Raw genomic sequence first — 16,801 nt, forward strand, 5'->3', positions numbered from 1 at the left:
GAGCTAAACCCCTCCATGCCCTCCACGCTTCCCCAAGTCTGCCAAAGCTCAACCAGAGTCCTCAGCCCAGTTCCACTGGCAGCCAGCCCTCCGACGTCATGGCCTAGCTTGATGGCTAACGTTCGAGACCCACCATTAATGTCAGTACGGGCCGCCACGCCAGCTCACAAGATGGCTGCCACGCAGGAGTCGGCACGCAAGCTGGCTGCCACACATGAGTCTGCACGCAAGATGGCTGCCACACATGAGTCTGCACGCAAGATGGCTGCCACACATGAGTCTGCACGCAAGATGGCTGCCACGCATGAGTCTGCACGCAAAATGGCTGTCACACAGGAGTCTGCCCGCAAGATGGCCGCCGTTCCTGAATTCTCGGCTAAGGTGGCCGCCAAGCCTGAGTTCCCGGCCAAGATGGCAGCCAAGACTGAGTTCCCGGCCAAGATGGCCGCCGTTCCTGAATCCTCGGCCAAGATGGCCGCCAAGCCTGAGTTCCCGGCCAAGATGGCCGTCGTTCCTGAACCCTCGGCCAAGATGGCCGCCGTTGCTGAGTTCCCGGTCAAGATGGCCGCCGTTACTGAGTTCACGGCCAAGATGAACGCCGTTCCAGAACCCTCGGCCAAAATGACCACCCAACCTGAAATCCCGGCCAAGATGGCCACCAAGCCTGAGTCTGCACCCAAGATGGCTACCGCCAAGTCAGAGTCTTCGCTGGTTCCGCCCAGTCTCCCAGAGTCCTCGCTGGTTCCGCCCAGCCCTCCAGTGACTGCGCCGTCAGAGCGCCCTCCAGTGACTGCGCCGTCCAGAGCCCGCTCCTCAAGAGCGCCGTCCAGAGCCCGCTCCTCAAGAGCGCCGTCCAGAGTCGACGCCTTCTTCTGCGCGCCCTCCAGAGCCGGCGCCTTCTTCTGCGCGCCCTCCAGAGCCGGAGCTCTCTTCTGCGCGCCCTCCTGAGCCGGAGCTCTCTCCAGCGCGCCCTCCAGAGCCGGAGCTGTCTCCAGCGCGCCCTCCTGAGTCGGAGCTCTCTCCTGCGCGCCCTTCCGTGCTCTCCTGTGTGGACTATACCCCCCCCCCCCCCCCCCCAAAAAAAAATTTCTTGGGGGAAACTACTCCCCTGATCGGCCATGGCCACCTGGACTGTTTACCCGGCCATGGCCACCTGGACTGTTTACCCGGCCATGGCCACCTGGACTGTTTATCCAGCCATGGCCACCTGGACTGTTTACTCGGCCATGGCCACCTGGACTGTTTACTCGGCCATGGCCACCTGGACTGTTTACTCGGCCATGGCCACCTGGACTGTTTACTCGGCCATGGCCACCTGGACTGTTTACTCGGCCATGGCCACCTGGACTGTTTACTCGGCCATGGCCACCTGGACTGTTTACTCGGCCATGGCCACCTGGACTGTTTACTCGGCCATGGCCACCTGGACTGTTTACTCGGCCATGGCCACCTGGACTGTTTACTCGGCCATGGCCACCTGGACTGTTTACTCGGCCATGGCCACCTGAACTGTTTACTCGGCCATGGCCACCTGAACTGTTTACTCGGCCATGGCCACCTGAACTGTTTACTCGGCCATGGCCACCTGAACTGTTTACTCGGCCATGGCCACCTGAACTGTTTACCCAGCCATGGCCACCTGGACTGTTTACTCGGCCATGGCTTCCTGAGCCTCCAGATCCGCCATGGCCTCCTGAACTATTGTCCTGGCCATGGCTTCCTGAGCCTCCAGATCCACCATGGCCACCTGGACTGTTTACCCGGCCATGGTTTCCTGAACCCCCAGACCCGCCATGGCCACCTGAGATCCCTGATCCGCCCTGGAGACCACCTCTATGTCCCCTGTGTCCTCCTAGCGGTCTCCAGGGCGCCTACCCTCCCTCCCCTTTGGATGTTATTAGGCGCGGGACGCGCCTTCGGGGTATTGTGTATTGTCCTGTTCTGTCATGTTTTCCAAGTGTTTTTTTCCCCCCCCCCATGTTTCTAGCTTATATGGTTTAGTCCTTGTCTCCCCCTTTTGGTTATGTTTAGTTAGTTCAGTCTTACCCATATTTGTATTTCCCCCTTGTTATCTTGTTAGTGACCACGCCCCCGTTTCAGTGTATTTAAGAGTCTGTGTGTGCACTCCATTTGTCCGTCAATGCTTACTGTTACATCTGTTTGCTTGTGTTCATCTTATACTCCCGGTTTTTGTTTGTTTGCATTAGTTACAGTGTTTTATTTAATAAACCATTTACGTTTTCATTTACTCCGGTTCTCCTCATCATTTTCCACTCCTCAACCCCGCCTGGATCGTGACACAGGGACCATTTGATTATTCTTGTCACAATTATAAAAAGGTTGCTACTTTTGTGCCCTATCTGCATGTGGCATTGACAGAGTTAATATTGTCCTGCATATATTCTAATGTTGAATAAATATTATTGCAGTATGAAGGTTGGATTTTTCAAGTTAAAACAAAAACAATGTGAACTCAAAACTTCATTGTTTTGAATCTCTATCATCTCACCTGTTTTTAGTACTTGATAATTCAAGTGCTGTTTTGGAGCACAGCTAGAACTAAAGTCTGATCAGATTTGCCTTGGACTTCCAGGTCTCCAGCTTCACCCTCAATTGTTTCTGCTGTTCTTTTTCGGTCTAAAGCTCCTCTCTACTTTACCTCAACCATTGCACCTTCCTCCATTTCTTCTCTGGCTCCTCTCTCCGCCTGCTCTGCCCTAGACACTTCCTCCTGTTCCCCCATGAACTCTTCCTCCTGTCAGTCCTCAAATCTACTTTTTTCTGTGTATGTTTTCTGTGTTTCTGTCCAGTATTATCTCTGTGCACAAGCCAAAGTTGTCAGGTTTGTCTAAGATTTTGATAATCTTCTTTGTTTTTGGTTTATTAATAAAGTTATATGGCTGTATACCACCATCTTTGCCTTAGCCTGACAGGACGTTACAATAATGTGATTCTTGTTCACAGCAATAGAACACATAGAATTTTGCATCACTTAAGTAGGATAAGAAAAAAAAAAGATAAAGATAAAAAAAACACACACAGGAGAAAGGTTAAAAAAAAAATTAAAAGTGTATATATATAAAAAAAAACTTACACAACAGCCAATTAAACTTTTATTTGAAACTGCTGGATCTAAGTCTGTCGCAACAAGCCTGATTAAAAACAAAACAAAAAACTTATTTTCTGGAAATAAAACCAAACAAAAACCGCCTTTGAGTCACTGGCCTTTAGTGCTGCCTCCTCACTGGCTTCTTGTCGTGTGAGGACAGAGAATATTGTGGAGCTGTGTTTGTTGACTTTTCTTCCTTTATGCTGAAGAGGTATCAGTCTGTACACATAGCAACTCCAGCAGCACAAATGCTGATTTCACTTTGTTCATCATTAGTGATTGTAACATGTCAGAACACCTAAACTGTAGGAACTACTTGTATGTCCTTCCTGGAGCTTGAAATTGTTGGACAGAACTGAATTTTATTGTATGAACTAAGATCCTTAGCTGTATTCAACTGGACTTGCTTGGTTTGTTTGCAATGTGACTTAAGACGAGGTGTAGGGACTTGAGACTTACTTGAAACTTGAACATGTGTGACTTGCCCCCATCTCTGTTCTATTAAAGGGGTCATCCAGTGTCACATGCACTTTTACAAGCTGTTTGAACTGAAATGTGTGTTGGGAGTGTGTGTGTACAAAAACCACCCTAGAATGACAAAGATCCACCCAGTAGTTTTCTTTTAATTAAGTAAAATATCGAGCCGTTATCAAAAGCCTGTCGTTGTGGCGTAACACCAACAGAGGCCGATCCTGCGATAGTTGATAGACAGTAGTGTTTTAGCATAGACCCACCCAGAGTCAGAAGTAAACTGACGGCACTGAGGGAATGTGGCCGCCGATCTACCTAAATGGGTTCATGTTGACGCCAATCATTTCTCACCATACTGCTTTAAAAACGAGGCTCAGTATAAAGCAGTTTTTGCGAAGCTGCTGCTGAAAAATGGGTCTGTAACTATTCATGTTCCTGCTTCATCTCCACCCGAAGAAGTGAGTGTAATTTCTTTTTATATGAATCTTTGCTAATCACCTTTTTAATAATGTGCTAAAGTTAGCGCGTTTCACGATGAATGCGGCTAAAGTGTAACTTACACGCTCAGAGAACATGGTTATGTCGTCTTCTCTATGTACATCCATCTCAATATAATTCATAATCACACGTTTATAATGAGCAATGCATTAAGTTGATTGTCTATTTACAAACTGTGTATGTTGTCGTCACTACATTAAGCTTAGCTTTTTAACTCTAGATGGTTTAAAACGGTGTCTGTTAATGATTAAGATGTCATGTAAAATTATTTTAAATCGTTTTGGATCAGTTATAACTGCATTAAGAATGGTAACGTTAACGCAATACCTGCAAAAGTGTTTACAGCCCGCAACTGCATATGAGAAAAGACCATAACACTCACATTTATGTATTTCAATGTTAGGACGGGGTAAGTTATGTTAACCGATCACTTTTTGCTCTCATTCAATCAGCTATACATCTCTATACCTCAGTAAACACATTGCGTTCATCTCTATACATCGCGTTCGTATCTGTCTCAGTACGCTACCCTGACATACCCTTATACAAAGATAAATCAAAGTGACATTAAGTTTACTAACCATTTAGACACATCCAGTATAAGCCGTAATTGCGAACTTCTTTGCAGGTGTCATCTTGTTTCGGTTCCAACTCCGGTTTTTAAATAAAATTTTAAATGGATGGGGTTGTACAGTGTCTTCAAAGCCCCCCCAGTGTCATTTTTCCCCAAACTATACAACTATACCCCCAATTGTTGTCTAGGCGACACCCCGTGTGCTATGTAATGACACGCCCCACAGAACGTATAGGTTACGTAGGTAACCCTCGTTCCCGGAGACGTTACATATGGGAACTCGCCTGAGAGACCAATCATATCTGAGCCTTATTCAAAAGGGTAATGAACACTGGTGAGTGGTATTTGCATGCCAAGCCACTCCCCCATACACACGGGTATATAAGGTGGCAGCACGCACCACTCATTCAGTCATGTCGTGGCAGGGGATGTAATGTCTCCATTCCCTCCTTCAGGGAATGAGGGTTACCTACGTAACCTAGACGTTCCCCTTCAGTTGTTTCACTACGACGTTACATATGGGAACAGACCCATGGAACAGGCCAGGACCCTGACGCCGTGTTACGCACAACACCGCGTGCTGACAGGCGGACGTGTCAGCAGATGGATATGAACGTAACCTTCCTAACGCCCTGAGGACCGGTAGGGGGGGCCCCCACAGGGATGCCATTTGTTCTGAAGCAGAGGTTGGGGGGCGGAGCACATGAGATCTTTACATGTGGAATGAAAGTAAATTCAATATATCCATAAAACTTTTTAGGGATATACGAGGGAAACAGCAGCCTTCTGGCTGACCGCTGGAAAAATACTGAGACATATTGCCACAACCTGTGGGGCGAAGGAGACCCAGCAGGATCACAGTCAGAGACTACTCTGCGTCTAGGCCTGACTGCGGGGCATGGAGGACCCAGGGTTCGCCGGAGGGAACATTTTGGGAAAATAGCGCACGGATCCTCGTGGGAATGGCGCAGCAAGCCGACACCAGCCGTCCTCCCACTCACCTGAAGTCTTATTTTAAGAGATGGGAGGATACGGCCTCTACACGAAGGTTGTAGAACCTGGCGAAAGTATTAGGTGTCGCCCAGCCCGCAGCTCTACAGATATCTGCTAGTGAGGCACCATGAGCCAACGCATAGGATAAGGCAACACTCCTAGTGGAGTGTACACGAACACCTAAGGGGCATGGCTCTCCCTGGTTTTGGTATGACAGGGAGATGGCATCCACCACCCAATGGGCCAACCTCTGTTTGGAGACAGCATTCCCTTTCTGCTGACCTCCGAAGCAGAAAAGAGTTGCTCGGTGCGTCGAAAGTGCCGAGTACGGTCTACATATATTTGTAAAGCTCGGACTGGACACAGCAGCGCGGAAGCTGGGTCTGCCTCCTCCAGGGGCAGAGCTTCCAGGTTCACCACCTGATCGCGGAAAGGCGTGGTGGAAACCTTGGGCACATATCCTGGCCGGGGACTCAGGATGACGTGAGAATCACCGGGCCCGAATTCTAGGCACGTTTCTTCAACAGAGAAGGCTTGTAGGTCCCCTACCCTCTTGATGGAGGCCAGCGCAGTCAGGAGCGCTGTCTTAAGTGACAGGAACTTAGCTCAACTGATGCGAGTGGCTCGAATGGGGCTTCCCGTAGGCCCTGAAGGGCGACGGAGAGAAACCAAGAGGGCACGAGGTGCGGTCTGGGAGGATTAATCCTCCTCGAACCTCTCAGGAACCTCACGATGAGTTGGTGCTTACCAAGGGATGTTCCATCCACTGCATCGTGATACGCTGTGATGGCAGCAACGTACACTTTGAGAGTCGAAGGGGACAGCCTGCGCTCCAACTTCTCTTGCAGAAAGGAAGGCACTACTGCAATCGTGCATCTTTGTGGGTCCTCTCCTCGAGAGGAGCACCAGTCAATGAATAGACCCCACCTCAGTGCATAAGCCTACCTAGTAGAGGGAGCTCGGGACTGAGTGATAGTTTCTATCACGGCCTGTGGAAGGCCGGAGAGGTCTGACGCGTCCCGTCCAGGAGCCAGATGTGCAGGTTCCAAGGGTCGGGTGCGGGAGCGGGTGCCAACTTGTGCCCATCCCCTGAGAAAGAAGGTCTTTCCTGAAGGGGATCTTCCAGGGAGGGGCTGCCGCGAGGGAAATGAGTTCTGGGAACCAGGTCCGGGTGGGCCAATGTGGCGCAACCAGCAGGACCTGCTCCTTGTCCTCCCTGATCTTGCACAGGGTTTATGCAAGGAGGCTCACTGGGGAAAGGTGTACTTGAGCCCCGGAGGCCAGCTGTGTGCCAGTGCGTCCCTGCCGAGGGGAGCCTCGCTGAAGGGAGTAAAACAACTGGCAATCGGAGGATTCGGGGAAGGCAAACAGATGTATCTGAAATGACTCTAATTCAGCTGGACTGTCTCGGGGTGGAGTCGCCATTCTCCAGGGTGGGTGGACTGCCTTGAGAGCCGATCGGCTGCACGGTTGAGTCTCCTGGTATGTGAGTGGCATGTAGCGATTTCAGCCACGTTTGACTCCATAGGAGCAGATGGCGGGCAAGTTGTGACATGCGACGGGAGCGAAGGCCGCCTTGGAGATTGATATAGGCCACGGTCGCAGTGCTGTCGGTGCGAACAAGCATGTGCTTCTGGCGCAACGTCAGTCGGAAGCGACGAAGGGCTAGAAACACAGGCAACAACTCGAGGCAATTGAATGCCACTGCAGTTGTCATATGCCCCAGGAGCCTCTGAAATATTTTGAGAGGGACCGCTGTCCTGTGTCTGAATGATTTCAGACACTAGAGCACTGACTGCGCGCGCTTGCGGGTGAGGCGGGCTGTCATGTTGACCGAGTCCAGCTCTACACCGAGAAAAGAGATCCTCTGCACTGGGGAGAGTTTGCTCTTCCCTCGGTTGACCTGAAGGCCCAGATGGCTGGGGTGCCGAAGCACCAGGTCCCTCTGTTCGCACAACAGATCTCGCGAGTGAGCTATGAGAAGCCAGTCGTCGAGATGGTTGAGAACGCGAATGCCCGTCTGCCAGAGAGGGGAAAGGGCAGCTTCCGCGACCTTCGTTAAGACGCGGGGAGAGAGGGACAGGCCAAATGGAAGCACCTTGTACTGACACGCTCGACCCTCGAAAGTCGTGAAAGTATGTGAAAGTAGACGCCCTTCAGGTCGATGGCTGCAAACCAATCCTGGAGACGGATGCATGTTAGCATGCAGCTCGTCGTGAGCATCTTGAATGGCAGCCTGAGAAGGGACCGATTCAGGGCTCGGAGATCCAGGATGGGTCTTAACCCACCGCTCTTTTTGGGCACGATGAAGCAGGGACTGTAGAACCCTGACTTCATTTCGGCTGGGCTTGATTGCATCCTTCGCCAGTAGGACTGCAACCTCCGCACGAAGCACAGCGGCATGTGTGTCTGAATGGACAGAAAGTAAAAAGGACGCCTCTGTACCTGGGCGGACTCCTGGCGAACTGAATCGCATAGCCGAGACGTACCGTCCGAATCAACCACTGCGAGGGGCTGGGAGGCTGAAGCCAGGCTTCCAGCCGAGTCACCAGGGGAATCAAGGGAGCGTTGACCAACGTGACCGCGGTGGGGCAGCCTGGGGGGGAAAAGGGAAGGGGACTGATCCAGAAGGATGAACATCCTGGAGAAAAGTCTGACTGCCTTAAGCAGCGCTTACCTTCTTCCCTGGTTCCCGCGCTGGTGATATCCGGCTCCGAGTCCAGTTCCGAGGAGTGGAAGTGCTGCTTGAGAAGAGAACTCGGGGGCCAAGGCCAGAGGAAACTCCTTCTTTTTTTTTTTTTTTTGAAGAGCAATCTGCTGAGCAAGTCCTCAACATTGTCGCCGAATAGGCCACTCTGGGAGATAGGAGCGTCGAGAAAGCGTGCTTTGTCGACATCTGCCATCTGGCCAGAGTCAGCCATAGGTGTCGCTCCTGGACCACAGCTGTGGACATCACCTGACCAAGGGAATGTGCCGCGACCAGAGGCGGCACGGATTTCCTGCATTACACCTTGGTCAGGACCACCCTCATGCAGTTGTTTTAACGCCTGGGCTTGGAACCTGAAGTGTCGCCATGGTGTGCAAGGCAGTGGCAGCCTGTCCAGTGGCGCGGTACACCCCGCCCGCGAGTGCGAACGAATGCTCACACGCCCTGGATGGGAGACGCGGACGATCCCGCCAGGTGGCAGCGCTGCTCGGGCATAAGTGCGCCGCAACGGGGCGCTCAAACAGGGGAATCGGCGCATACCCCCTGACTGCCCCACCATCGAGGGTGGTGAGGGGAGAGGAGCTGGATTTTTTTTTTTTTTTAGCGCGGGCTTGTTTTTTTTTTTTTTTTGATGAAAAAGGAGCCCTGCATGTTTTCACCAGCTCCTCATGCACCTCCGGAAAGGAGGAGCATAGCCGAAAGCTCGGCTTCCGCCTCAGACAGGACAGCGACCGCAGAGGGGCGCTGAGCCGCCGAGACGTTCACTCTTTTATCCCGGTCTGCCCAGGGAGGAGCGTGCTCAGATGAGGCTGCTCGCTGGTATGCAGAGACTTCTTAAAGCCGTGAAAACGGCAGCCAGCAGGATCCCGCTGGTGGCTGCCAAAATGCTCTTTTAGAAATGCTTGTTTAGATCGGCAGCACGCCAACGGGCGAGAGAGTGAGAACTCATCGCAGGAATTCAATCTGTTGTTTGGCTCGAGCATGAGAAGGCTCTGAAACGAAAATCTGAATGAGTGGTGCGTGCCGCCATCTTATATACCCGTGTGTACGGGGGAGTGGCTTGGCATGCAAATACCACTCGCCAATGTTCATTGGCCTTTTGAATAAGGCTCAGAGATGATTGGTCTCTCAGGCGAGTTCCCATATGTAACGTCGTAGTGAAACGACTGAAGGGGAACTGAGGGGCGGGGTGAGCAGAGGTTCATATCTTTTTATATCATTTAAAGGGCCAGGTACTGATATCGTTTGCTGAGAACAGAGGCATTTTTTACCAGGTAAAATGAGTGTTTTTTTTACACAACCGCAGAGAATTTTTAATCAAAGTATATTACAAACTTTTCATTAGGACCCAAAAGTACGGTGGCCGAGAGAGCTCAACACGCTGCAACTTAAGAAAACACATGCAAACAGAAAAAAAAACCGACAACAAATTAAGAAAACATCTTCATCAGCTTGACAACACAGGCTCTGCAAATCCTCACAACACAAACACAAATACGGAAAGGTGCTGCAAATTCTCACAACACAACCAAACTCAGAAACGCGCTGCAAACACAGGAACGCGCTGCAAACACAGGAACGCGCTGCAAACACAGGAACGCGCTGCAAACACAGGAACGCGCTGCAAACACACGAACGTGCTGCAAACACAGGAACACGCTGCAAACACACGAACGTGCTGCAAACACAGAAACGCACTGCAAACACAGGAACACGCTGCAAATAGCACGGACCACAACGGAAATGTTTCAGGGGGACCTCAAAAAGTGACAAACCCATCTGGGACCTGATTATTTGTTCAGTGGCTGTTGAGAAGACATGTTGTTGGTGAACTATCACCTTTTAGTTCACCAACAGCCACTGAAGAAATATCAGGTCCCAGATGGGTTCGTCACTTTTTGAGGTCCCCCTGAAACATTTCCGTTGTGGTTTGCATCACGTTCCTGTGTTTGCAGCGCGTTCCTGTGTTTGCAGCACGTTCCTGTGTTTGCAGCACGTTCCTGTGTTTGCAGCGCGTTAAGTCCATTGAAATCCAACATGCACTGAGTGGTACTTTCAGTGCCCAGCAGCTTTGTTTATTGCCATGAGAGTTGAGCCATCTAGACCTGAATTGAGACATCAGTGTTGCAAGCCTACTCATGGAACGTCTGCACTGCATTAACAATGACAAACCCACCTTGGCAAAAATCTTCCTCTTTTAAGCTCTATAATTGTGTGAGGATGTACCTGTTTACTATTTTATTGTTTTTTATTTGCATTTGCATGTTTGATATATTTCAAGAAGTATAATAAACTGGAGTATTGGGGTGAGTTGCCTCATTTCAAACTCTTGAACTTTCCAAAGAAAGTTCAAGAAAGTTCCTCTTTCATCATGGAAATAATTTATTATATATTTATTGGCTAAATATTAAAATACCACCTTTATACAAGGCATCCTTTGGGACAGTAACAATTTTTCCTCTATTTGAACACTACTTACGTAAGTTACCAAGTTAAACAACTCATAAAGGCCTACAGATGAAACTGCCTCCAGAATGGATCTGCCTACAATAATATTTAGTCTCAGGGTCAAAAATCTGTCAAAGTTCCTCAGCAAATCTGTGCTGCTTCATTAGTTTTGAGCAAGTACTGCCTTTCACTTCATTAAGTGAATGGAGGAAGTTTACATGGACAGACCCTCCATCCTTTGATTATGACAGAGGGAGTAAGTTGACTCATATGGAACCTTCATAAAGTTGTGACATCACAGCAGATGTAGTGTGCCTAATGAGTGAGTAGGAGCATGGGAAGTGTAGTCCAGGGTGTAGTGCAACAGTCTGTACAGTGTGAGTGGCAATGGATTGGTGAGTTTTTTTTTTTTTTTTTTTTTATTGCATTGTATTTAAACTGGCAAACAGTAAATCATACCGTCATCACTGTTACTTAAAAGTTTACTCTAAGCACACTCCTTGACGTCAGCTGTCATTTCCCAACAAATTTGAGCCAGCACAGGCATAAACAGGTCATTATGTGCTTGACAGTTCATGCACACAAAAGCTTCTGTCTGAAACGTTTTTAGGAAGTGAACCTGTATTTTAAGTTCTGAAAAGGTCTATGTGCAAGTTTACATTTGAAAGCCCCACATGTCATCATCTGACACAATGCTGACAAATATTAAAGTGATGATGCTTTTAACACATGCTCCAGGTCTTTCTCAACCAACCGTTATACATACTGTACTTTTCACCATCCAGTCAATTACCATCAAATCAAGTCTCACACAAATATATATATATATATATATATGTATATATATTTTTTTTTTTTTAGTATCTTGTCAGATTATCAAGTATAGTTGGTTTCATGATGACTGTCCTCATAGGTCTTATTGTACTGATTTTAATGCCTACATTTGCATTTAATTACCCATGTACGGCACTATTGACATTAATCAGATGACACTTCCAAAAAGCAGGTCTAACACACAAATTGAGTAAGATGTTACTCCCAACTTTTTGATTTAAAGACCAGCATAATGTTTAGTTTATGAACCCTCAAGGGGGAAAAAAAAACTATGAGTTAAATTCTAAGAGGGACAAAAGCTCATTATACCTCATTTACCCCTAAATGGTACAAATTAGTACCTTACAGATGCATATTAGTACTGCAAAAGTACATATTTGTACTTTAAAAGTACACATTAGTAATGGACTATGACTCATCTGAAGGCATTAAGTTTTGACTTGAAGGGGGATGAGATCATATAAACAATGGTGGCTTTCTATAAACTAAGGCTTGTTCAAAATTCACATCTAATTTGGTTTTCAAATCTGAACTTTATGGTTGTCCATGGTGATATAGTATTAATGTAATTATTAGCAAAATTCTATACAACAACTGAGATTAGCTGCCACTGTGGACACACCTTAAGATGAAGTGTTACCGAATTTTGAATTATTTGTAGCTAATAGTACTTAAAAACTGTCTAAATAAATACATTCTGAAGCTTTAATTAATACATTAGGGTTAGTTCTTTCCTGAGAACTACAGTATCTATTAGAGCTACAAACTTATCATTGTAAAAGCACAGTAATTATCATAAACATACCATGAATTGAGTGACAATGTAGTACATTTGTTACGCTTACTAAGAGGTGATGAGGAGCTTGAGTGAAAACTCGATGAGGCAGAAGTCCAACAGAAACTTATTTAATGAAGACATTCGGGGAATCCATAGGAAAGCAAGCAACATAACTTTAAGACAGCACAAAGCAAAGAAACAAACGACTTATAAAGGGTGAGACTAATTACAAGAACAGGTATAGACGATAATCAAATTAACACAGAAGGGCAATGGGAGAAACCAAAGTGGATAGAATGACAGGGGGAGACAAAGGGAGAAACCAAATCAGAACAGTGCAAGGACTAGAAACATAAGGAGACATGTAACATTATTATTATTATTATTATTATTATTATTATTATTATTATTATTATTATTATTATTATTTAGACTCTGATCTGTTTTAGAGACTACTCTCCCAGCTCCATTATGACTTGCTAAACTAGATCTAAAGTACTCTTCCTGTATATTTGCCCCAACAAGACGCAAAATGCCAGTGGCGGGTCTGACTTGAACAGTGATGAATGAGGACAAGGTGTCATGTCTTCAGGAACAGCAGTGACAATAGCTACTAGAGTGTCTATGAAGATGATGTCATCAGTGATGTTACACAAAATGAGAGTGAGGCGCTCTGTTGTTCTTCATTGGATACCTGTTTTATTCATATTTTAGAAGTAAATGTATCAATTCACATGTGATTTTTAATTTGTTGCAACACACAGCAAAGGTGATGAATGCTTTTAGAGTTAAGTGTGAGACAAGTAAAGCAGAGAAGTGTTGTATAGCAGATAAATGGCAGTGTAGGTCAAGGGTTTATCCCCGTAGCGTAGGCTGTCTCTGCTCAAAGGAAACTGTTTGGAGGCCGCTCGAGTTTTGCACATTACATCCAGAGAATTGCAGAAGTTGAGCTGCAGGCAAGTGTTAAAACAAGGGACATACTGTGAGCGTGTCGTCCACGCAGGGAATCGGGTTACAGGTGGGTGTTGGTGCCTGAAATCATAGACCTTTTCATTATTAAGCCTAGAGGGGTGAAAGGATTTAAAGAGGGTAAGGCAAATGCAGTACTTGACGTATTTGCCTTGAAATTTCCCAACATCTCTGTCGTACCTGACATTTTTGAAAATAGACATTTTAAGCTACCTGCGTTACAGTACCATGGTACTAACATGTATTACTGAAATTTAAGAGGATTACTGACAACTAAGAGATGATGAAAAAATTCCAGAAATATCCCTCCTTACACTCCACATTTTCTTCCCTTTATTAAAAACAAGAATGAGGAAAATACCGTAACACCTTAGAATACTGTTCTGTCATTAATATGTAACTACACAGGAACAAGTGAGTAAAACAATATTAAACTGCTATTACCTAAAAGTAAACTCTGATTTGGTAATAACACAGTAATAGCAGGTACACTCTTGAAAAGGTTCTTGGTGGATTGATGGTTTAAAGGAGTAGTTCACTTTCAGAACAAAAAATTAAAGATAATGTACTCATCCCCTTGTCATCCGAGATGTTCATGTCTTTCTTTCAGTCGTAAAGAAATGGTGTTTTTTGAGGAAAACATTTTAGGATTTCTCTCCATATAGTGGACTTCTATAGTGCCCCGAGTTTGAACTTCCCAAATGCAGCTTCAAAGGGCTCTAAATGATCCCAGCCAAGAAAGAAGGGTCTTATCTAGCAAAACGATGGGTTATTTTCTAAAAACATTTACAACTTATATACTTTTCATTCTCAAACGCTTGTCTTGCCAAGCATTTGAGGTTAAAAAGTATATAAATTGTAGTTTATTTTTTAGAAAATACCAGATCGTTTTGCTAGATAAGACCCTTCTTTCTTGGCTGGGATCATTTAGAGCCCTTTGAAGCTGCATTTGGGAAGTTCAAACTCGGGGCACTATAGAAGTCCACTATATGGAGAGAAATCCTGAAATGTTTTACTGAACATAATTTCCTTGAGACTGTAGAAAGAAAGACATGCACATATTGGATGACAAGGGGGTGAGTACATTATCTGTAAATTTTTGTTCTGAAAGTGAACTACTCCTTTAAGAACTGTTGACTGAAAGGTTCTTAGAGGAACCAAAAATGGTTCTTCTATGGCATCACTGCAAAAACACTCTTTTGGAACCTTTATTCTTAAGAGTGTAGTCTGAAATCACAGTGCTTGTGTTTGCTCTGTTCTCATTCCACATTGGCAGCTAATTTCAGCTGTTGACAACCATAAAGTTCAATTTTGAATGTGAATTTTGAACAAGCCTAAGTTTATCAAAAGCCACCACTGATTTTATGATCTCATCCCTCTTCAAGTCAAAGCTTAATGCCTTCAAATGAGTCCTAGTCCAATACTAATATGTTCTTTTAAAGTACAAATATGTGCTTTTGCAGTACGACTATGCATTTTTAAGGTACTAATATGTACCATGTAGGGGTAAATGAGGTATAATGAGCCTTTGTCGCTCTTAGAGTTCCACTCTTAGTTTTTTTTTTTTTTTCCCTGAGGGTGCATAAACACAAAAGTTTTATAAACAGTTTATTTTCACCATCTAATGGCGGAACAATTTAACTAAAATCACCATCACGAACACAAACACCTTTTCCCAACACTAAACAGTTTTAAATACTACTTTTAAAATATAAATTATTTATTTATTAATAATATTTAATAAACAACAACTGCCATCTTAAAAGTTGCTAGGCAATTCAGTCAAATGTACACAGGCAGCGCCCTGATATAAAGCATTAAATTTACATAGACATGATGAGATTTTGCCAAAACTACAGTGAGGAAAGAAATATTTGATCCCCTGCTGATTTTCTCAATTTGCCCACTGACAAAGAAATTATCAGCCTTTAAGTTTAATGGTAGGTTTATTTTAACAGTGAGAGACAGAATAGCAAAAAAATCCAGAAAAACACATTTCAAAAAAGTTATAAATTGATTAGCATTTTTAATGATTGAAAGTATTTGACCTATTCGCAAAACATGATATAGCAAAACCCTTGTTGGCAAGCACAAAGGTCAGATGTTTCTTGTAGTTGTCCACCAGGTTTGCACACATCTCAGGAGGGATTTTGTCCCACTCCTCTTTGCAGATCCTCTCTAAATCATTAAGGTTTCGAGGCTGATGTTTGGCAACTTGAACCTTCAGCTCTCTTAACAGATTTTCTATGGGATTAAGGTCTGGAGACTAGCTAGGCCACTCCAGGACCTTAATGTGCTTCTTCTTAAGCCACTCCTTTGTTGCCTTGGCCATTTTCAATGCCCTGGCTGGTTTCATTGCCCTGGCCCTGATGATACATGGCCTTGTCCATTGTCCCTTTGATGCGGCCAAAGATAAGATTTCCACCTCCATGTTTGACGGTGGGGATGGTGTTCTTGGGGTCATAGGCAGCATTCCTCCTCCTCCTCCTCCTCCTCCAAACATGGCGAGTTGAGTTGTGACCACAACACTTTAATCCAGTTCTCCTCTGAATCATTCAGATGTTTATTGGTAAACTTCAGATGGGCCTGTACATGTGCTTTCATGTGCAGGTGGACCTTGCAGGCGATGCAGGATTTCAGTCCTTCATGGCATAGTGTGTTACCAATTGCTTTCTTGGTGACTATGGTCCCAGCTGCCTTGAGATCATTGAAAAGATCCTCCCTTGTAGTTCTAGGCTGATTCCTCACAGTTTTTATGATCATTGAAATTAAAAGGTGAGATCTTGCATGGAGCCCCAAACTGAGGAAGATTGACAGTTCTTTTTTATTTCTTCCATTTGCGAATAATCGCACCAACTGTTGTCACCTTCTCACCCAGCTGCTTGGCGATAGTCTTGTGTAGGTCTACAATCTTGTCCCTGACAACCTTGGACAGGTCTTTGGTCTTGGCCATGGCTTGAGAGTTTGGAATCTGATTGATTGACTGCTTTTGTGGACTAGTTTTTATACAGGTAACATACTGAGGTTAGGAGCACTCCCTTTATGAGAGTGCTCCTAATCTCAGTTTGTGATCTGTATAAAAGACAATTGGGAGCCAGAAATCTTGGTGATTGATAGGGGATCAAATATTTATTTCACTCATTAAAATGCAAATCAATGTATAACTTTTTTTTAAAATGCTGGATTTTTTTTCTCTCACTGTTAAAATAAACCTACCATTAAAATTATAGACTGATCATTTCTTTCTTAGTGGGCAAACATACAAAATCAGCAAGGGATCAAATAATTTTTTTCCTCACTGTATCTTCTCTGGATCAAATAATAGTTTAATGAGACCAAAGACTACTCTTTAGATTTACCCAAAACAAATTATATCTCATGTTTAAACACTATAGAGACATCAGAGCCAGTGTCTCTATA

Source organism: Garra rufa, chromosome 2 (genome assembly GCF_049309525.1).
Source record: "Garra rufa chromosome 2, GarRuf1.0, whole genome shotgun sequence".
In the NCBI taxonomy this organism is placed as follows: Eukaryota; Metazoa; Chordata; class Actinopteri; order Cypriniformes; family Cyprinidae; genus Garra; species Garra rufa.